Here is a 22,811-nt window from a genome sequence, read left to right as displayed (position 1 = left end):
ATAAGGAAAAGAGAGAGAGAGAAAGAGAGAGACAGAGAGAGAGAGAAAGAGAGACAGAGAGAGAGAAGGAGGGAGGAGAGAGAGAGAGAAAGAGAGAGAGAGAAAGAGAGAGAGAAAGAGAAAGAGAGAGAGAAAGAGAGAAGAGAGAGAGAAAGAGATAGAGAGAGAGAGAGAGAGAAAGAGAGAGAGAGAAAGAGAGAGAGACAGAGACAGAGACAGAGATAGAGATAGAGACAGAGACAGAGACAGAGAGATTGATTTAGTGATTTGGCCAGGGTCGAAGAGTTAATAAGATACTGAGACAAGGTTTGAACTGAAGTTTTCCCAGCTAGAGTCCAGCCCTTTCTCCATCCAAATTATTCTGTAAACTCCTCTGAGCCAAGGTACTTTCTCCTTAATGTTGGCGTTCTGTTGCTATTATTATAACAACATATTTTCCTCATTTATAAGAAAAGGGGTTGAGTGGCAATACATTACAGAGGGTAAAACATTTGACTTGGCTTTAGAAAGACTTGCTTTTAAATCTCCCCTCACTGACATGCTAAGAGGCTTTGTAGGCCAATTGACCTCTCTGAACCCCAATTCTCTCATCTGTAAAATAGGGGTGATGATAGCACCTGTCCTACTTACAAGGTGGTAACAAAGCTCATATCAGACAGTGTATGTAAGAGATTTCATGATGCTTGAAGCCCTGTATAAATGCTAATAATTTGTATTAACTACATAATCTCTGAAATTTCAACTCTGTGGAGTTATCGGTTCATTTCTTTTGGCCTTTTCCAAGAAGAGTGAGATAGTAGGGCTTGCTGTTCAATGAATGGTTCAGGCCAGAGAGGCCCCAGGGGCTCCACAAATCAGTCTCAGGAGGTATGAGCTGGGCTGGAACCCCTAAAGAATAGCTGGCCTATTCCTTGAACTTTTCATTCACCCTTGAATGTAGGCTCTTAAAGGCCGTCCACCTCCTTCAGAGGGGGACCCACACCAGATGGTGCTTTGAAAGAGAGGAAATTTCTTCAAGAGGAAAATGTTTATGGATATTGGACAGAGCTATGAGATCCCACCCCACTGGAATGCAGAATGAGTTGGAGGGAAATTCTTTGAAAGGAAGACATTCTCGTTGGTTTTTTAAATACAAAGGGGACAAGTTTAGGTTTCACTGGTGAAGTTGGGCCTAGAGCTACTGTAACTTTCAAACACTGAGTCTTTCTGTTTGTTAAATAAACATTGAAAAGACTAAAGGAAAGAATACATTTTAATATGATAGCTTGGCAGCAACACACACCCAGAATGCTTCATATTTCATTGCTATGCAAGGAAAAAAAACACCCCACCGACATGCTCACAAAAATAATGGCAATCTTTAAAAGAAGAAAAAAACCTACTTTTTTACTGGCCAAAACTTACAATTTAATTCAAAAGGCATCTTTTAAATACCTCTACTCTGCTAAGCACAGTAAGGACAAAAAAGACAAAGATGAAATGGTTTCTGCCTTCCAGGGGTGTACATTCTTCTTTGCATGAGAATAGTGCTTTATGGTTTGCAAAGAATTTTGCACATGTTATCACTACTGATTTTCCATGAATCCTGGGAAGTAGGTACTATTATGAACCCATTTTACAGATGGGAAAACTTAGGATCACAGACAATAAGTGATTTTTCTCAGGTTCACACAGTTGGTAAGCTTCTGAGATAGGGCTCATAGTTGGATCTTCTTGACTCCAGTTCCATAATTCTATCCACCATGACTTTGAAAACCTTTTAAAGCACTATATAAATGCTATCAAGTATTGTTATTGTTAGTTATTATTATGATGATTCCATCTAGCTTTATATAGGAAGACAAATTGTCCTCTTAAGAATCTGAGTAGCTTTATGTGAGCATAGAATTAGACAGTCTATTATAGATGATAGGTATTCTTTTAAAAATTATTATTCCCTCTTGAATCCATAAGACCTGGATTTTAGTTCACGCTCTGCCATTCAGTAGTGTGACCTTGAATTTCACTTAACCTCTGAGCCTCAGTTTGACTGTGTGTAACCTTAAGCATGTTCGGTAACCACTTTGAATACTATTTCCCAGTGATAATATGAGGCTATAATATGAGAAACTGGATTATCTCTTAGACCCCTTTCTGTTTTTGATCTAAAGATGCTTTGATTTTGTGGCTAAAATGAATTCCTTGAAACTAAAGCAGTAGGGAAAGGTCATTGTTGAATATACATTTAATCACTAGATGGGCTGCCTTGGTCTGAAGAGTTTTCTCAAGCTCAGAGTAGCCTTTGATGACTTCCCTGATCCCTTGTTAGGAACCAACATCTACTTTTTTCCTTTATCTGAATCACTGCCATCTCAGTTATTACCAAGTTCAAATAGTCTCTGCAATTGGTGAATTAGCTTTTCATAGATTACACTTGGTTTATTGTCCAACAGTCTTTCCTCCTTCTTACCAGAGAGCACAACTCCCAGATAATAAATAGGTAATTGAAATATATTTTATTTGGAGGAACATGACCACTCTCTGAGGCTAGTTTCCAGTCTGGGAAGTTGTACAGTTTCAAGTATTTGGTATGATATAACTTTACCATTGGTCTCGTCTACCAGCTGGTGTCAACTAGAATTTCCTTAGCAGAATTAGCCAAACTATGACCTTGCTGAATCTGTTAACAATGAACCCAAGTATTATATGATTTTTTTTTTCTATCAGGATTTTTTGAGTTGATGTGATAAGGTCTCCTTCAGCTATCCTTTTGTCCTGGTAATGATATGCCAGTTGGGAATTTCCATCTTGTGAGATTTCAAAGAATAAGTCAACAGCTAAATATGGTGGTTGCCTAAAAATCACCAGGCATAGTTTAAGCCGATAGCCTCGTTTCTGGTAGCATTTTGTGCACACACTGGAAATGCCATGAGTTGACTCCACTGAGTTCTTTATTCTGTTCTTGGGGTCTCCAGAATGTTCAATAATTTGTGGTTGAAATGCTCAGACTGTGGGTATCCCTGAGGGTGATAAGGTGTGTTCTGGGCTTCTTGATTTCTGCCAAAGCCAACAGTGCCTTAAGTAGTTGGCTTTCAAAGTCGCTACCTTGATTAGAGTAGGTCCTGGCAGGGAAGACATATACAAAGAAATCCTCTCATAATACCTTTGAAACTGTAGAAGCTTTCTTGGCTGGATATGTCTGATCATGTGCAGTGAAATGCTTTGTCACTACTAAGATTGTGCTTATATTTTTCTTGTCTCTTTCCATAGACAAAGGCTCTATTCACATAAATTCCAAAAGTTTTCTACTACTTATACTCTCCAAGAGAACCTATCAATTGATAGTACTTTATTTTAGAGTTATTGAGCACTAATCTCTCTCTTATAGAAACATGCTACCATTTGATTCAGTGGAATCCTCTTCTTACTACCTCAGATCCTCTATGCCCCAAATATCTAAAGTTGCCATATAAGTTTGTTATGATCTTAACATACGTCCCTGGTACTATATGTGGAACTGGGTACAGGAGAGCACTCAATTGAATAACTCAAAATTCTGCCACTATCTCAGTAGCAAAGTGCCTTAGTAGTTTGGATCCTGAAGGTCACTCCTTCACTTTTTGACTGGTATCACGTCTTATAATCATTTGTCAAAAGTTACTCTTGCCTTTGATTACCTACGACAACTATTGCAAAGCTCACATACCCCAATGACACACTGTGGTGGAAATCCCCAGCTTTTAGCTCCATTTCCATGTGACAAAAATCCATGAAGGAGATCACTTTCATTTCTGTGGCTCCCAACATAGATTTGAACTCGTATATCTTTAGGCAGAGTATTTATATTCCACATTAGTCACCCCTGTCCCACAATGCATATTTATTGAACTCATGTTTGGCTAGTGCTGATAGCCATCTAATAGGCACCATCTAACTTAGACCTAGTCAGGATGGATGCCCGTAGATTGTTACCAGTTTATACTTTAAGTTGACCACTATACATAGTCTCCACACTCTTCAGTGGCAGCCCATTTCAAAGGCAGCAATTCCAATTAATACATTGGAGAATAAAACTCACTGTGTGTAAGTCCTCTGTTGATGAATACAATAGATTTCTGGTGAATATCTGATGACTGCTCCCAAGTCTACCAGGCTAGCATCAATGTGGAGCATGAAGGGTTTTCTTGCCAACTAGCCAACACTAGTGTATGCCTATGGTCGTTTAACAAGTCTTTAAAACTATGCTCGTATGTCCCGTATTAACATTTCCAAATTGTATCAGAGTTTAGGTCAGAATACTCTTTCTTTCCTTTCAGTTTTTGGTTTGTCCCCAACCTACAAAAAAACTGAGATTACTGAGTGGCTTAATGATGATAGCATGCCTTTTTCCAACTTTATAATAACCCAGAAATTCTAAAAAAGTAGTTCATGAAGATTCTTTGGGCATGGTCCACTGACAAGCACTTTTTTGTTTTCTGGACCACTACTCCTTATAGAGACGCTATGACTCACACACTTGGCAGAGGCTTGGTAAAATTGGCATTTGTCAGGTAGTTGCTTTGGGAAAGTATGTTTCAGATAGTCAAACACTTTTGTCCATTCATTCAACCACCCACCCTACCAATCTACTAGTATTTACCATGTCTATTATGTGCCAATCACTGTTTTAGGCACTGGAGGATACCAACATAAAGATGAAATTTCCTGCTCTCAAAGTACCTACATTTTAATGAGGTATATGTAGAGTCACAGATAAGCAAATGAAAAAATATATACAAAATAAATACAGGATAATTTTGTTTGGAGAGAAGAAGGCTGAGAGTGGCAGGGACAGGAAAAAGGTAGCACTTCTGCTGAATATTGAAAGAAGATGGAGCTTCCAAGAGGTAAATGAGTAGGAAGACAACTAGGGAAAACTTGTGTTCATGGAGATATGGAATATTGTGTACAGAGACCCTATTATTATCTATATTTTTCTTCCTCTCAGTCTAACTTCTAGAAAAATCTATTTAATTCAATATCTTCACTTTCTCACATCCTTCTAGCTTTTCAAATTTTTTCAGTCCAGCTTGTGACTCCACCACTAGACTGAAGATACTCTTTCCAAGGCTGCCAATGATCTATTTATTTCTTTTAAAAAACCTGAACCCTTATCCTTCATCTCAGAATCAATACAAAGTATTGGTTCCAAGGCAGAAGAATGGTATGGGTTAGGCATGACTTGCCCGAGATCACAAATCTAGGAAATGTCTGATGCCAGATTTGAATCTCCAACCTCTAGGCCTGGCTCTCTATCCACTGAGCCACCTAAGTGCCCTTATCTATTTATTTATAAATGACCTTTTCATGGTTAACATCCTTCTTAACCTCTCTGTAGCAGCAATTGATCACCACCTTCTCCTCCCAGATACTAACAATTATAGAATTGCTTTCTCCTGGTTTTCCTCCAGTCCTCAGTCTCTTTTGCTGGATCACCATCCATGTTTTGCCCTGCTATATGTGTGGAATACCCAATATTTCATAAGATGATCTTTTCTATTCTCTCTCTTTATATGTATATATATATATATGTATATATATACATATATGTAATTAAATTATTTCAAGAGACTTATTTAGGGTAAGAATATAATTTGCCCCCCTCCAAACATCTCAAGACTTCTCTAATTGGCAAACAGCTAATTAAGAGATAGTCTATCAAACTATCCTTCCTTGCCTCCATGTCATGTGGAACACACACACACACACGCATACACACACACACAAATGGGAAGAGAACCTTTCCCCGTTCATTTATGAACCAAATTCTGATAAAAGGAAATTCATTCTTTGAGATTTCCTTTGACTGCTCGAATCCCAAACAATCTCTGTGCATATGGTATAAACCCAGAAAATTTCTTTCCTTCATACTTGCATATATTGAGGAATTGAACATAAAAGGACAAAGAAAACGCAAAGAGCAGTAGACTGGGTGGATTCTCTGATCTAGATCCCAGATGCAGAAATACAGAGTGATTCTCCCTAATATATAAGAACTGAGGCCTTTTTACTTCAGGGCCCTGATAGAAGAATTAGGATAGCATATGAAAAATAAATTCTAAATAAATAAATTAAAAAAATAAGCTTTGTAGATACATCAGCTTCATGTACTCAACTATCTTTTCCATGTAGATAAGTCCCACATCTCCATCAGTTTTCATCTTTCTCCTAAGTTGCAGTCTTGAATCTCCAACTGACTATTGGATAGTCCTACCTGGATTTCCTATAGAGATTTCAAGCTCAACATGTCCAAAACAAAAATTTTTTCCCCACATAAATATCACCTGTCAGTTTCTTAACTTTCCCCATTTCTTTTGAGGACATAACCATTTTTCTAGTCATTTTTCCAACCTAAGAATTGCTCTTGACTCTTTGTTCTCACTCATTTCTTCTGTCTGATAAGTTACTGAGTCTTATTGATTCTATCGCTACAACATCTCTTCTTTCATCTCCTTCTCTCCAACTATAAAACTACCACCTTGATTCAAATTTTCACTCTCACCTGACTTATTTCAATGCCCTACCAAATGGGTTCCTTCCATCAAACTCCCCTGACCCCAAGACATCCTCTAAATAAATATAAATTTAATATTCCTAGAGCATTGGTTTGATCATGGTAATCATCTATTCAAGAAGTTTCATTGTATTTAGATTAAAATAAAACCTTTTCTGTTTGACATTTATATTTATTTATAATTTGGCTTCAATCTATCTTTCTAGGCTGATTATACATTACTCTCCCTCACATGTTTGTGTCTGAGTTTCACTGGCTTTCTGGCCCCTGGTACATGATATTCCTCTTCCCAGATTTATGCTCTTGCACAAGATGTCCACCATGTTACCTACCCAAGCTTGGAACCCTTCATTCCTTTCAAGACTGACTTCAGGTACTTCCACAAGAAATATTTTTAAACATTTATTTTGCTTGCATTTTACCTGTACTTATCTGTTTGCTTGTTGATCCCTCCTTCCTGACTAGAAGAACATATGTAACTTGAAGGCAGATATTGTTTCTTCTTTCTGTTTGTATATCTGGCATCTGACATAGTGCCTGGTTCATAATAGGTGTTTAATAAATACAGTTGAGTTTAATTAAATTAATCTCAATGAAAATAACACCCCAAACATATTTGCCAAGACGTCTGTGTTCTTAACAATGTCCTTGACTTCCTAAAGGAAGCCAAAGTCATATTACTATAGCCCAAACTTGGTAGTTCTTGCTTAATCTACAGAGTCCTAGTCTGTCTTTATAGACTGTAGAGGTATATTGTAAAATATTTTATGGAATGATTAGGAAACAATGGCTACTTGGTATTCGTTGTCCACTAGAACAGGATATTTTACAAATTTGGTCCTTGTCTTCGATTCTGCACAAGGGATTTATGAGTGTAGGTGGAGAAATCCCATGAAAGATGCAAGATTGGTTATGGGTTCAAATTTATGGTATTCAGGGGTGGAGATGACCTTTGTCCATGGTGCTGGCCTTGTTCCTGGCAGCTGATCTATTAATTGCCTTTTTGAGTGCACTCAGTGATTAGTACAGATTTGTTATTGACTCCTCTAGACCACAAATATCTTAAATCAAACTGCTATAACTCTCAATTCTATTATCATTTGGCTTTTCTTTTCCATGATTCCTGTTTTCTGATCTGGGTGACCAAAAGTTTTTCTCATTTTGTTTCCGTAGCCTATGGACATAAATATATCTTGAAAGCTATTTTCTAAACTCTCATATTTAAGTCATATTTTTCCTCAAATGACACTATGTTCAGTAGCACATCATATCCAATCCATTTGACCTTTCCAAATCTAAATAGCTGCTCTGGTGTCTCTAGTTGTTCAGGGTTTACTTGCAGCAGCTTCTTTGTCCACTTCTTTTGACTTCACTATTCCTTTGACTGCTAGCATCCCAAACAATCTCTCCTCTGGTGTGAACCCAGAGAAATTCTTTCCTTCATACTGACATATGTTGAGGAATTGAACATAAGTTCGCTGTAGAGTCTCTGCATGGCCAGATAGCTTTCCTAGTCTCTGTAAGTACTTCAAAACTGTGACATCATAGTTGTTTAATTTTAGACTGCATACCAATTGGAATTCAGGTCTCTTGATTCTTTTCATTATTCGCCTCTATTTCTCTACTTTAGTCACCTGCCCCTGCAGTTATATCTCTGTGGCATGTCCTATCCAGGACTTGAATGGTTCCTTGCCAGATACATGTAGCATCTCTCCTCAGAAAAACTGTAATATGCCATAGTCAAAATTTTGTGCTGGTTTGTATCGAATTTGCTCTCTATTTCCAGTTGTCAACTTTGTCTCTTACCTTGATTTCATAGCATCTTCAGGCATTTTCACTTTCTATAGGAAAATACTTAGTTTCATTTCTATCCCTTCTTTTAGTGAAGGACATCTAATGAGAAATTTTCAGGCATTTCCCTCAATTTTTTCCTCTAAAAACATACTATAATCTGTCAATATTTCAGATAACTTACAGACCACAGACAGGGCTCTATCTATCTCCCTCTAACATTTAAAAAGTATGTTATATTTTGTACCTAGCAGATTGGCTAATATAACAGCAAAGGAAAGTAATAAATGTTGATGAGGATGTGGCAAAATTGGGACACTAATTTATTGCTGATGGAGTTGTGAACCATTGTGGAAGGCAATATGCCCAAAGGGCTTTAAATGACTATTTGCCCTTTGATCCAGCCATACTACTGCTGGGTTTGTACCCCAAAGAGATAATAAGGAAAATTACATGTACAGAAATATTTATACTTACACTCTTTGTGGTGGCAAAAAATTGGAAAATGAGGGGATGTCCATTGATTGGGGAATGGTTGAACATTGTGGTATATGTTGGTGATGGAATACTATTGTGCTAAAAGGAATAATGAATTGGAGGAATTCCATGTGAACTGGAATGACCTCCAGGAAGTGATGCAGAGTGAAAGGAGCAGAACTAGGAGAACATTGTACACAGAGACGGATACTCTGTGGCACAATTTAATGTAATGGACTTCTCTACTAGCAGCAATGCAATGATCCAGGACAATTCTGAGGGACTTAAGAGAAAGACCACTATCCACACCCAGAGAAAGAACTGTGGGGGCAGAAACACAGAAAAAAAAACAACTGCTTGATTACATGGGTCGATGGGGATATGATTGGAGACACAGACTCTAAATGATCACCCTAGTACAAATATTAATAATATGGAAATAGGTCTTGATCAGTGTCACATGTAAAACCCAGTGGAATTGCTCATTGGCTAAAATACAAATCATGTAACCATGGAAAAACATTCTGAATTAATTAATTAATTAAATTTTAAAAAAGTATTTCACTTCCTCCCAAACGATGTGCTTTCCCAGTCTGAACCATCTTAAAAATCATATTCAGCATGAGATCTATCTAATATCAAAAGTATTTCATAGGAATAATACTCACCATGCTCTGAAGATTTTCACATTACTCTGCTTATTTTAGCTTAAATGACATTCACAATGTATTCAGCCATGCAACAGATATCAACAACTCTAAATATCCTACCATTTAAATTACTAAGTAAATTTTGCATATTAAGGATAAAATTAAAATGTTTTCATAAATTCAAGGTCCATTAGAGCATAGATTTCTTTTTAAATTAAAGTTTATTTTTAATGAACACAAATGGATTTTTCCCCTCCCAAAGTCCCATTACAAAGAAAAAAAAATAAAAAAAATCCCTGTAACAAATATGTATAATAGAGGATACAAGTTGTCACTTTGGCCATTTCCAAAAAATATATATCTAATTATGCATGCTGAGTCCCTCACTTCTCTGTCAGGTAACATGTTTAATCTTTTGTCCTGTGGAATCATAGTTTGTCATTGTGTTGATTAGAGTTTTTAAGTGTTTTAAACTTGATTTTTCACATTTTTCAGCTTTTGCAGCTAATATCATTCTGTGTCAACTGTGCAAAACTTCCTGTGTTTCACTGAAACCATACCTTATATCATTTCTTTCTAAGCACAATAGAATTCTAATAGATTAATATATCATAATTTATTTGGCCATTCCCCAATTGATAAGCACTCCCTTAGTTTCTATCTCTTTGCTACTTTAAAAAGAGATATTAAAAGTATTTTTAACAATCCTCTGAGGAATAATACCAGTAGTTGCATTTTTGAGTCAAAGAGTATAGACAGTTTAGTAACTTTTTGGCTATAGTTCCACATTGTTTTCTTTCTGCAATGACTATATCAATTCATAGCTCTGTTAAGCATGCATTAGTATATTTGTTTTCCTACAGCCTTTTGAACATCTGTTGTTTCTGAAATAAAAATTCATGTTCTCTGCTCCTTTAAGAGGTAGCTGCTAAATCTTGTCTGATTCTGACCATGGTTCCTCTGTTTATGATATCTTTTTTTTTTTTGGCTTCTTGCAGTATTTTTCTTTTCATGTAGAAACTCTGGAGTAGGGGGGGGGGGTTGTGGCAGATACTTTGTTATTGAATAAGGCCTAAAGCCATGTTCAAGATCCCAGTTATACCTTATCCACAGATCACTTGCCTTTTGAAATTTTATGTGTGAAAAGGGGATCCATTGTGGATTCTCATTAAATTATTCACTTTGCATCCTTTATATAACTTGGCTTGAGCAATTGTGACTGGAGGTGGACTGCTTTGCTTTTTTCTACACTGCCACATTGGCTGATCTCAATGCAAACATAGTATTTTAGTTTATTAAAAATTATTTTCTGTGTTTAAAATATTTTCCTGTTCCAAATTTTCTTCTTCTTTGCAGTCCTTCCCCCACTAATTGAGAAAACAAACAATACAAAATCCATAGTCATGCAAAACAACTTTATATTACCCATATTATTAAAAAAAGGAAGAAAAAAAGTAAAAAATAATATGCCTTAATCTGCACTCTGAGTTAATCAGTTATCTTTCTGGAAACGGAGAGCATTTTTCATAAAGAATTTCATTCTTTGGAATTGTTGTGGATCATTGTATTGATCAGAGAAGCTAAGCCTTACAGTTTTTCTATTACTGTGTACGATATTCTTCTGATTTTGCTCATTTCACTTTGTCTCAATTCATTTACGTCTACTTAGATCTCCATCATTTTTATGCATAATAGTATTTTATTACAATTATATACCACAACTTCATCAGTAATTCCCCAGTTGATGGGCATTTCTTTAATTTCCAGTTCTTTGCCACCGCAAAACAACTGCTATAATTATTTTTGTGCAGATGAATCATTGTTCTTTTTCTTTTTTCTTTTTTGCTTTGGGATTCAGAACTAGTAAAAGTATTGTTTAATCAAAGGATATGCACAATTTTATAGCCCCTTGAATATAGTTTCAAATAGTTCTCCATAATGGTTGGACCAATTCACAACTCCACCCATAGTACTTAAGAGTACTTGTTTTTTTCACATTTCCTTTAGCATTTGTCACTTTCCTTTTCTGTCATATTATCTAATTTGATAGGTGTGAAGTGGTATTTCAGAGTTTAAAATTTTTTTATTTCTCTAATTATTAGTGACAGAACATTTTTTCATATGACTATCATAGGCTTTGTTTTCTTCTGTACTCCTATTGTGAATTTTAAAAGTCTCCATCTTGGTCTAGCACCCAAAAATTGTGCACACCCACACTACACGGGCATGCGCTAGTCAATGACAAATCAGAAATAACTAACTGCCCACCTGGGCTGTCCTAAGCCAAGCTAGAGCCAACCATTGGATTTGTGAGACACAGGAAGTGAGGTAGGGAACAGCCTCTGAGATTCGCGGAACTTCCTGTGGGGAGAGCGAGAGGGGAGTTGGTGTTAGGAGCTTGGAGAGAGAGGACGCCCGCAGACAGCTTTCCTTCAGATCGGTCACGTGAGTTAAGGACTGATTCTTTCCACCTGGGCCTTTGGGCCTAAAACTCCCCCTGCCTTGGTCAGAGGTTGAGTAGCCTCTTTCCCTTTTCTCTTCTTTCCTTCTCTCCCTAACCTTTTCCCTACTCCCAGTGTGATTAAACCTCCATAAACCTCATTCTGACTTGAGTGTTTCATTTTAGGAATTTCATAAGTAAATTCCTTGGCGGCCATTGTTAAATATTATATAAATCTTGTAGCCACATTTGTAACCATTACTATATTATAACCTTCTCCCAGAAGCCTTAAATTTCCACATTACAGTTTTGGCTAACCACTACGGGAAAAAGAACCTTATCAGTCTTCTGATCTCCTTACTATCACCTGGGAGAAATCCCACCCCGGCTACCCCCTCTGGCTCTTGGCCCTGCCTTAGTGCTTGGAAGGTTTCTAGAACCTCAATAAATTTCCTGAATTTTCTTGCCTTTTCAACCCACTTATTGCTCACTCCCTCAGTCCTGTTACCAAATACCTTGGCTTAAAGACACAGCTGCCAGAACAGGTGAGTATAAAATACTTTTTTTCTCTTTTCCCTTTACCCCTTAAGTTAAATTGGGGTCAACAGGATTTTTTTTTTCCTTCTCCTCTTTATCTCTCATTTCCGTCTCCTTTTACTTTAAGGAGGTGGCTCAGTAGATTATAAGGCAGGCCAGACTTAGCTAATCAACTGATCAACAACGAGGAACCTCAGGAGAGGAAGCTCTTAGGAGCTCCTAGCCTGCAAAAATCAGCTGAATACAGCTAGGGAGCTAACTTAAAAACCATTTTTTTTTCTGTTTCCTGGCCTTTCTAGTCTTAAAAATTTAAGTGGGCTTTGCTCAAGGAAGATAGCACATGGTCCTAGCGGCTTTAGCCTGAGGGCCAAAGAAGATTGCTGGGACCCACCCACATACACTTTGTAAAGAAGGAGAATTTACAATACAATAGGCCCTTAGCCTGTATAGGGTTGTAGACTCAGAGCCACCTACTGTAAAAAGAAAAAGCCTGTGGAAAGTTTGCTGCTTTGCCCTGCTCCCCATTTGCTTTGTGAAATTACAAAATATACATATAAAAATGAGTACTATATCCTTTGACAATTATAAGGCAGCTGAAGAAGTAGGGGCATTGAGGAATGAAGGATACCTCCAAATTTTTATATTAATAGGTACTGTCATTTTTGTACTCCTCAATACTATATTTAGAGATGAAAAAATAAAAAAAATTGAGGATAAAATAAAACAAAATGAGGAGAAAATAAAACAAAATGAGGAGGAAATAAAGCAAAATGAGGATAAAATAGAAAATATTGAGGATAAAATAGAAAATGTTGAGGATAAAATAGAAAAAATTGAGGATACAATAGGAAATATTGAGGATAAAATGGGAAATATGGAAGATAAAATAGGAAAAATTGAGGATAAAATGCAAGCCCAATTAGAAGATCTAAAAAGTTTCTTACAGGATCAATTGACAAACAACCACTCTACCAGAAATAGACCTGTTTCTGAACCTTTGAATGAGGAAATTTCCTTCCCTGAAATAGAGATGGAAAGCACCTTTCCTATAGCCCAGTTAACAGACTGCTTCTCTCGTGCAGTGCAAATCTTGTCTGAATTTAATCCCCAAAACCCTTCCCCTGCAATCCCAGCTTCTCATGTTCCTTCTCCTACAGAAAACCAAATTCCAATGCAAGAGAAATCTTGTCCTCCTAGAGAAACCTGTTCTTGTCAAACTGACCCACAGGTGCAAAATTCAACTAGAGGCCTGTTTCCTCTAAGAGAAGTACCTGAAATAGGACGAAATGGGGATGTGGTGACTTTAAGACATAGGATACCGTTTACTCCCCAAGAAATAAATGAATTTACACGAAATATTCCCACATATGAACAAGATCCTTTTCTAGTAACAAAAAAGATGGGAGACATATTTTTTCAGTATAATCCGTCTTACAAGGACGTTGAGAGCTTACTCCAGGCTTTTTTAAGTGAACGTGAAAAAAATAAAATAATTGCTCATGTCAACAAAACCCGGGGGCGTAATGCAGCACATTGGCCATCTCAGGATCCCGAATGGGACTATAACAATCCTGAGGATTATCTACAACTATACCGTTGTAGAGAGGCCATCCTCACGTCCATGAAGGAATGTGCGGACAGTACAGATAAGTGGATGGAACTGGAAAAAATTAAGCAAAAGGAAAACGAAACACCCTCCAGATTTATGGACAGAATTATCGAGTTTGGGGACAGATACTTAGATTGGGACTTAACTAAAGAGAGTAGTTTAAGACAAGTTAGGAGAATCTTTGTAAACAATTCTTGCAAAGTAATTAAGAATTATTTTAAAACACAATGCCCAAGATGGTCAGATATGGACCTTGAAGAATTGCGAAAAACAGCTATATATGTTTTAAAGGGAAACGAAGAAAAGGAGAAAGAAAATGATGATGACATGGAGGAAATGAAGAAAAAAATGAGATATTTAATAGATAGGATAACTAAATTAGAAAGTGGGCAGGGTAATGAACCAACGACAATTGCCCCTCTCCAGAAATCCAATTATTAATCCATTACTTGCCACTTCTGTGAGAAGAAGGGCCACAAAATGATGGAATGTAGAATCTTTCTTAAGATGATTGGAAGAAATACACAGTCTAATAATAGCTTTAGAAATAATAACTATAATGAATATAGAAATAAGAACTTTAGAAACCAGAATTATAGAAATAGGAATTGGGAAATCAATGACAATGCTCAAATTGAAGAAAATTTTAATGATAATACTCAACAATATATGAGAAATGGCGCTCGTCCAAAAATTACTCGAGGTACTAATGACTCTCAGAGAGGTGCCCTTCAGGGGGGTGCCCAAGGAATATCCCAAACACAATGATGGTGCCCGAGGGGGGCTAGGGCACAGGAATCAGAGGATACAACCTTTGATTTCCCGGACCCTGATGTCCTACTACCCATTGTCCCTATCCACTGCCCTCCCCATACTAATGAACCCCATGTTACCTTAAAGGTGGGTAACACCTATTATGATTGTCTATTAGACACCGGAGCTTCCTGGTCTGTATTAAAGAGAAAACCTGATTTACAATGTTATTCTATTGGCTCAGAGAATGTAATGGGAGTATCAGGAATAACCCAAAGAGTTAAAAGACTTCCTCCTAGAATGGTGTCTGTAGGACCCCTAGAGGTACAACACTCCTTCCTTTTGATGCCCGACTCCCCTTTAAATTTGCTGGGGAGGGACCTTCTATGCAAACTCAGAGCCACAATAACCTGCTCCCCAGATGGCTCATTATCATTAGAAGTACCAGAGGAATCTTTAAAATTACTCCCTGTACTTCTCTCGGAAAACCAGGACGCAAAAGAGCCTTCCATTTTTGAAATACCTAAAGATATACCTGAGTCTCTTTGGGCCACATCTTCTTCTGATGTAGGCTTGCTTAAATCTGCTGTTCCTGTGCAGATAAAAACTAAATCTAGCCCACCTCCTTCTATCCCTCAGTATCCCCTCTCAAAGGAGGCAATTGAGGGTATTACACCAGTTATTAACTCATTAATAGAACAGGGAATAATAATCCCTTGCAAATCTGAATACAACACGCCCATCCTACCAATTAAAAAACCAAAAAAAGGGCCCGATGGCAAGCACATCTATAGATTTATACAGGATCTAAGGGCAGTAAATAATCACGTTATAAAGAGACACTCCGTAGTTTCTAACATACATACTATTATTTCATCTATTCCTAGCACAGCTACATACTTTACAGTAGTAGACTTGTGTTCAGCCTTTTTTTCCATACCAATACATGAAAACTCCAGACATATTTTTGCTTTCACCTGGAAGGGCTCACAATATACCTGGTGTCGGCTGCCACAGGGTTATGTCGAAAGTCCGAGCTTATTTGAGCAAATTTTGAGCCAAGACACAGACAATATAACATTTAAAAATAGCAAATTAATCAAATATGTAGATGATCTACTCTTGGCTTCAACAGATGCAAAAACATGTCAAGAAGATAGCAAACACCTTCTTTTGGAATTGCACAAAAGAGGTCATAAGATCTCGAAGGACAAAGTTCAGTGGTGTCTCCCCAAAGTAGAATATTTGGGGTTCATTCTGACAGCTGGTGCCCGCTCTATTTCTCCCAAGCGAATTGAGAATATTCAAAAATTGAGTGCTCCTACTACTAAAAAACAGTTAAGAGCAATTCTGGGAGCAACAGGGTTTTGCAGACAATGGATTCCTTGTTATGGGGAAATTACTAAACCTCTTATAGCACTAACAAGGGATGTAGTCCCTGAACCCCTCAAATTAGAGCCTGAACACCTGTCAGCTCTATCAGAGCTAAAAAAGGCTATCTTATCTGCCCCTGCTCTAGGCATCCCAAATTACAACAAGCCATTTACTTTATATGTACATGAGCGAAGAGGAGTAGCCTCAGGCGTTTTAACTCAGACTTTGGGACCTTCTCAGCGCCCAATTGCCTATTATTCTGCCCAACTAGACCCAGTAGCAGCAGGAGCACCACCATGCCTTAGAGTGTTTTCATTTTAGGAATTTCATAAGTAAATTCCTTGGCGGCCATTGTTAAATATTATATAAATCTTGTAGCCACATTTGTAACCATTACTATATTATAACCTTCTCCCAGAAGCCTTAAATTTCCACATTACATTATCTTTTGACTATTTATCATTTGGGAAATGGCTCTTTTTTAAAATTAATTTAGCTTGGTTCCCTATATGTTTAAAAAATGAGATCTTTATCAGAGAAATTTAATTCTCCCACCCCCATTTCCTGCCTTTTCTAAAAAAATGGTTTCCTGTGGAACAGGTATGGACTGAGATTTTGCGTTTGTGTCAGTAGAAAGTACTTCTGGTCACTTGCCTGATCTTGCTCAACAATAAGGATTAGGCATAAAAAATTCAAACTTACCTTGATAGTCACTCTCTTCCCTCAACATCTGAGGGTAATTGGGGACATGTCAAGTTCTTTTTTAAAAATTTTAATCTGCATTATTAACATTTTCTTCATCAATTTCTTAAAAAAATTTTTTATTGATTAGTTAAGAAAAATTTTCCATTGTACATGATTTGTGTTCTTTCCCTCCATTCTTCCCACCCCCTCCCATAGCCAATATGTAATTTCATTGGGTTTTACATGTGCCGTTGATCAAGTCCTATTTCCATATTATTGATATTTGTACTAGAGTGATCATTTAGAATCTACATCCCCAATCATATCCCCATTGACCCATGTGATCAAGCAGTTGTTTTTATTCAGTGTTTCTACTCCCACAGTTCTTCCTCTGGATGTGGATAGTGTTCTTTCTTTCTCACAAGTCCCTCTGAATTGTCCTGGATCACTGCATTGCTGCTAGTAGTCCATTACATTCGATTGTGCCACAGTCTATCCATCTCTGTGTATAATGTTCTCCTGGTTCTGCTCCTTTCACTCTCCATCCATTCCTGGAGGTCATTCCAGTTCACATGGAATTCCTCCAGTTTCTTATTTCTTTTTTTTTTTTAAATAATATTTTATTTAATCATTTCTAAGCATTATTCATTAAAGACAAAGATCATTTTCTTTTCCTCCCCCCAACCCTCTATAGCTGATGCGTGATTCCACTGGGTATCACATGTGTTCTTGATTTGAACCCATTGCCATGTTGTTAGTATTTGCATTAGAGTGTTCGTTTAGAGTCTCTCCTCTGTCATGTACCCTCAACTGCTGTATCTTGTATCACCATGTCCAGTTTGGTGTTTATTTCTGGCTTTTCTGGGAGTCCAATTATTCTTAAATTTTCTCTTCTCCCTCTATTTTCTAGATCTATCACCTTGTCGGTGAGATATTTTATGTTCTCTTCTAATTTCTTGGTGTTTTGGCTTTGCTTTATTAGTTCTTGCTTTAAAGCCTGGTTTTCTTTTACAGTTTGGTCAAACTGGTTTTGTAGATGCATGAATTTCTTTTGCATTATTTCCCACTTTTCCTCCCAGAGGGCTTCCATCTTTTTGGTCATTTCTGATTCAAATTCTTCATGGGTTTGTGGAGAGTTTCTATTTCCTTTGGAAGATTTTGGAGAATTTTCTTGTATATCTTCTTCTATCTGCTCTGTATTTTGTATTTTGGCTCCATAGAATGTGTCCAAAGTCGCCCCTTTCTTCTTATTTTTCTTGGTATTTTGGGGCTTCTGTGCTTCTGTGGAGTTTGTCATCTCTGAATGTGGAGGATTAGCTTTTCTTATCTCTGGTGATCCGAGGCTTTAGTCCTGGGCAGATGTTGGTTCTAAGAGCTTTCCCTGGGTTAAACTGAATATGCCTCACTGGAGCTGGAATGGAAGGGTCGGACCACGAGGCCACACTCTCCCCCCAGCTCACTTTCAGGAAGTTGCCTTCAGAATCGCTGGCCGTGAGGCTGTTTCGTCGGCCTGCGGGGGGGATGGGCTGCAGCTTTCCCAAGCTCTAGGGCAAGGACTTTCACTGAGACTTGGATAGCAGGATCCAGCCCGGGAGGCTGTCTTGCCCGCCCTGAGGGTTGCTGTTGTTTCCACCAGCTCTCTGCAGCGGAAGCCCCAGGCAGTAACTTTCACTGGGACTTGGGTAGAAGGCCCTGAGGGTTCTGCTCTCTGAGCCCAGCCGGGCTGCGGCTTCCGGGAGCCTTGGACTCTGCGCTCCTACCCCTGAGGTCCGAGTGATCTCGGGTTCTGGCTTTTGAGGGGAGCCGTACCTTTTGAACCGGGTCCAGGTCCAGGAGGAGGGTTCCCAGGGTCTGTGCTGTTGATCGTTTTGAATTTCGGCGCCTTAGGAGCTTATCGTTTGAGATCGGTCGGGAAGGGTTTTCCGGAGGTCTGAGCTTTAGCTTTCTCTAAGCCGCCATCTTAACCGGAAGTCTCCACCCTCAACTGCTGTAGTCAGGCAATTGTTTTTCCTCAGTGTTTCTACTCCCACAGTTTGTCCTCTGCTTATGGATAGTGTTTTTCTCCTAGATCCCTGCAGATTGTTCAGGGACATTACACCGCCACTAATGGAGAAGTCCATTACGTTTGATTATATCACAGTGTATTAGTCTCTGTGTACAATGTTCTCCTGGTTCTGCTCCTTTCACTCTGCATCACTTCTTGGAGGTTGTTCCAGTCTCCATGGAATTCCTCTACTTTATTATTCCTTTCAGCACAATAGTATTCCATCACCAACATATACCACAATTTGCTCAGCCATTCCCCAATTGATGGGCATCCCCTCATTTTCCAATTTTTGGCCACCACAAAGAGCGCAGCTATGAATACTCTTGTACAAGTCTTTTTCCCCATTATCTCTTTGGGGTAGAAACCCAGTAGTGCTATGGCTGGATCAAAGGGTAGACTTTCTTTTATCACCCTTTGGGCATAATTCCAAATTGCCCTCCAGAATGGTTGGATCAATTCACAACTCCACCAGCAATGAATTAATGTCCCTACTTTGCCACATCCCCTCCAGCATTCACTGCTTTCCTCTGCTGTCATGTTAGCCAATCTGCTAGGTGTGAGGTGATACCTCAGAGTTGTTTTGATTTGCATCTCTCTGATTATAAGAGATTTAGAACACTTCTTCATGTGCTTATTAATAGTTTTGATTTCTTTATCTGAAAACTGCCTATCCATGTCCATTGCCCTTTTTTCAATTGGAGAATGGCTCGATTTTTTGTACAATTGATTTAGCTCTTTATAAATTTGAGTAATTAAACCTTTGTCAGAGGTTTCTATGAAGATTTTTTCCCAATTTGTTGTTTCCCTTCTGATTTTAGTTACATTGGTTTTGTTTGTACAAAAACTTTTCAATTTGATGTAGTCGAAATTATTTATTTTACATTTTGTGATTCTTTCTATGTCTTGCTTGGTTTTAAAGTCTTTTCCCTCTCAAAGGTCTGACATGTATACTATTCTGTGTTTACCCAATTTACTTATGGTTTCTTTCTTTATGTTTAAGTCATTCACCCATTTTGAATTTATCTTGGTGTAGGGTGTGAGGTGTTGAACAATTCCTAATCTCTCCCACACTGTCTTCCAAATTTCCCAGCAGTTTTTATCGAATAGTGGATTTTTGTCCCAAAAGCTGGGATCTTTGGGTTTATCGTATACTGTCTTGCTGAGGTCGCTTGACCCCAGTCTATTCCACTGATCCTCCTTTCTGTCTCTTAGCCAGTACCAAATTGTTTTGATGACTGCTGCTTTGTAATATAGTTTGAGGTCTGGGACTGCAAGGCCCCCATCATTTGTGTTTTTTTTTTCATTATTTCCCTGGATATCCTTGATCCTTTGTTATTCCAAATGAACTTTGTTTTGGTTTTTTCTAAATCAGTAAAGAAATTTTTGGGGAGTTCAATGGGTATGGCACTAAATAGATAAATAAGTTTGTGTAGAATGTTCATTTTTATTATATTGGCTCATCCTATCCATGAGCAGTTAAAGTTTTTCCAATTGCTCAAGTCTAGTTTTAGTTGTGTGGAGAGTGTTTTGTAGTTGTGTTCATATAGTTCCTGTGTTTGTCTCGGGAGATAGATTCCTAGGTATTTTATTTTGTCTAAGGTGATTTTGAATGGGATTTCTCTTTCTAGTTTTTGCTGCTGAGCTGTATTGGAGATATATAGAAATGCTGATGACTTATGTGGGTTTATTTTGTATCCTGCAACTTTGCTAAAGTTGTTGATTATTTCAATTAGCTTTTTGGTTGAATCTCTAGGATTCTTTAAGTAGACCATCATGTCATCTGCAAAGAGCGATAACTTGGTCTCCTCCTTGCCTATTTTGATGCCTTCAATTTCTTTTTCTTCTCTAATTGCTACTGCTAGTGTTTCTAGTACAATGTCAAATAGTAGAGGTGATAATGGGCATCCTTGTTTCACTTCTGATCTTATTGGGAATGCATCTAGTTTATCCCCATTGCAGATGATATTAGCTGATGGTATATGGGGTGTTCAGGGAGGGGTAGTATCTCTGGTATGGTAGTATCTCTGGTATGGAGGGCTTGTCGTGCTCTTCTAGAGCAGCTCTCCAGCCTCAGACCCTCACCTGACACCCAGCTCTCTCTTGTGGCTCCCAGTAGCTACTAGCATGCGACAGCGGCCACACCCCGGGCAATGGCTTCGACAGGCCGGCTAATCCTTGTGAGGGCAGCCATCGGGTCGTTGACCCCTGGTGAACCAGGGCTTTGCTCACGCAGCATGTGAAGACTGCTTCGGCGGAACAGGCGGAAGAAACCAATAAGAAGGTTCAACAGCTGAGAGGGCGACGCAGTGAAGCACTGTGGAGTGCTTAGAGCGTGTTGGAGCACAAAAGACAACACGGCCATCCAATGCAGCTGAGGAAGTCTCCAGGTGTAATGATTTTTCATGCCACTGGACCCAGGCTTCCAATGCCGAGAGAGTGGGACTGTCTCTGTGCATCGACTTTTCCACTTAAATCTCCTTCACACACAAGTATCTTTGTGCACACTCATCTATCCTAACCCCATCCACCCTCTTCAAGACCTGCGGCGATGGGGGAGTGGCGCAACAGGTGGAGGTGACCACTGGCAATTGTAGTAACGATCCTGCACTTAGGCGGCCCACGGACCAGTGGTCGCTTGGCCCTGTGGGCAGCAGAGATGTTCGTCAGCATCCTGGGCGACTGAGCAGCCCTCTCTAGGACAGTACTGCTCACCCTAATCAAGGGAGGGGAACTAGAAAAGGCGTCTCAAACATTGCCTATATTAGATTTAAAATAGTTTCGAGTGTTAAATAGTTGTAGATAAGAGAGTGGGAGCCATAAACTGTGATAATTAAAATGTTTGGGAGCAAGGGAAATATATATATCAATTATGACCACTGAAATATGTTTTCTACTGTGTCTTGGGTTTATATAAATATAAGATGGTCGCCAGGGAATATATTCCCAGTTTATGAATATGTCCAAGCCAACTGGGTTTTATAGAGAAATTTAATTTATAATACATTGATTAATCAATAGAAAAAGAGAGAAAGTAAGAAAGGAATAAGAATGAAGGGCCTCAAGCCAATAAGGCCTAGACCTCAGTCCTAAGAGATAAATCAGTCAGTTGGTTTTATTACTCACCCAAGATCTCTCTAGGTAAGGCTTCTCATGCCAACCTCAGGCTCCACCTTCAAGAGAGCCTCCTTTCAAGAAATGTTTCCAGAGAATTCTCCTCCTGACTCCTCCTGAGTTCTCCTTCCACAGCCTCCTTCAAGACCTCTCCAGGAGCTCTCCCTCCAGGACCTCTATCCTCTCAGACCTCCTTCAGAGCATCAACCACCCTCAGTCCTCCTTCAGAGCAACCTCCTCAGTTCTCCTTCAGAGCAACCTCCTCAGTCCTCCTTCAGAGCAAAAAACCTCTCCTTCAGTCCTCAGACCCCCGCTATCTTTAAAGAAACAAACTAAGTTCCCCTCAGTTCTCACATCTACCAATCACTGTCGATGTCTCCCCTGTGCCAATGGTGGCTCTAGCTTAACCCAGGACCGCCCAGAGGTCTCTCCCCTGTGCACATGTCTGTTGAAGGTCATATTCTCAAATAATTAAATCTTGATCTTTTCTGCAGCCCTTCCTAAATCCTGTTACTCTGAGTAGGGTGGAGATTGTAGTTTCCAAGACCTGGTTCTGTCATTCCAAGTATCTCTATTATATCAATTCTAAAATCAATCATGACTCAAAGAACTTCCTGTTCTATGCTTAAGCATAGGTCAAAGCCCTTTCCATTGTTTAGCAAAAGGTTTCTGTCCTAAAGTAGTCTTAAGTAGGGAGGAGAAGGATCCTCCCATGCCAAGGAGTTTCATATTCCAATAGAGTTCTTACTATCAGTAGGAAATTTTTTCAAGTAGGAAATTTCCCAATGGGGAAATTTCCAACATTT

This window comes from Monodelphis domestica, chromosome 1 (genome assembly GCF_027887165.1).
Source record: "Monodelphis domestica isolate mMonDom1 chromosome 1, mMonDom1.pri, whole genome shotgun sequence".
Taxonomy (NCBI): domain Eukaryota; kingdom Metazoa; phylum Chordata; class Mammalia; order Didelphimorphia; family Didelphidae; genus Monodelphis; species Monodelphis domestica.
The sequence above is the reverse complement of the archived record's forward strand: the minus strand, read 5'-3'. Positions refer to the sequence as shown.